At 50.7% G+C, this 898-nt stretch overlaps 2 non-coding genes across 2 annotated transcripts; both read left to right on the top strand.

The window, feature by feature from the left end:
• Positions 1 to 253: 253 nt before the first annotated feature.
• Positions 254 to 372, top strand: LOC123179315 (5S ribosomal RNA). The gene has a single exon (XR_006490276.1). It is a non-coding gene; the product is annotated as a 5S ribosomal RNA (ribosomal RNA).
• Positions 373 to 669: 297 nt separating this feature from the next.
• LOC123179314 (5S ribosomal RNA) lies at positions 670 to 788 on the top strand. The gene has a single exon (XR_006490275.1). It is a non-coding gene; the product is annotated as a 5S ribosomal RNA (ribosomal RNA).
• Positions 789 to 898: the final 110 nt, after the last annotated feature.

Here is an 898-nt window from a genome sequence, read left to right as displayed (position 1 = left end):
TAAGTAATATATTTACCGTGTTTTATTATTTTGCACGAGTGCGGTAAGTCATAGCTGGGTGCTCACGATTCACGGGTCCAGCGTCGGCGTTGTGGCGCGGCAAGCGTGCACTGGTGCGGTTGAGAGGGAGGGGTGGAAACCGCGTTAAACTCGTCTCCGTAGTTGAGAGGGAGCGGCCAAAGCAATGTACAATCGTCTTTGTAGTGGAGCTGGAAGGGGCAAGGATAAGGGACGAAGACCGGGGTAACATGTCGGATGCGATCATACCAGCACTAAAGCACCGGATCCCATCAGAACTCCGAAGTTAAGCGTGCTTGGGCGAGAGTAGTACTAGGATGGGTGACCTCCTGGGAAGTCCTCGTGTTGCATTCCCTTTTTAATTTTTTTCGCGCCGCTTGCAAAACAAAACGCACGTGTAAGTAATATATTTATCGTGTTTTATTATTTTGCACGACTGCGGTAAGTCATAGCTGGGTGCTCACGATTCACGGGTCCAGCGTCGGTGTTGTGGCGCGGCAAGCGTGCACTGGTGCGGTTGAGAGGGAGGGGTGGAAACCGCGTTAAACTCGTCTCCGTAGTTGAGAGGGAGCGGCCAAAGCAATGTACAATCGTCTTTGTAGTGGAGCTGGGAGGGGCAAGGATAAGGGACGAAGACCGGGGTAACATGTCGGATGCGATCATACCAGCACTAAAGCACCGGATCCCATCAGAACTCCGAAGTTAAGCGTGCTTGGGCGAGAGTAGTACTAGGATGGGTGACCTCCTGGGAAGTCCTCGTGTTGCATTCCCTTTTTAATTTTTTTCGCGCCGCTTGCAAAACAAAACGCACGTGTAAGTAATATATTTATCGTGTTTTATTATTTTGCACGAGTGCGGTAAGTCATAGCTGGGTGCTCAC

The sequence above is a fragment of the Triticum aestivum genome, unplaced genomic scaffold, assembly GCF_018294505.1.
Source record: "Triticum aestivum cultivar Chinese Spring unplaced genomic scaffold, IWGSC CS RefSeq v2.1 scaffold112068, whole genome shotgun sequence".
NCBI lineage: Eukaryota > Viridiplantae > Streptophyta > Magnoliopsida > Poales > Poaceae > Triticum > Triticum aestivum.
Note: the sequence above shows the minus strand (reverse complement) of the source record. Positions and strands in the feature narration are given on the sequence as shown.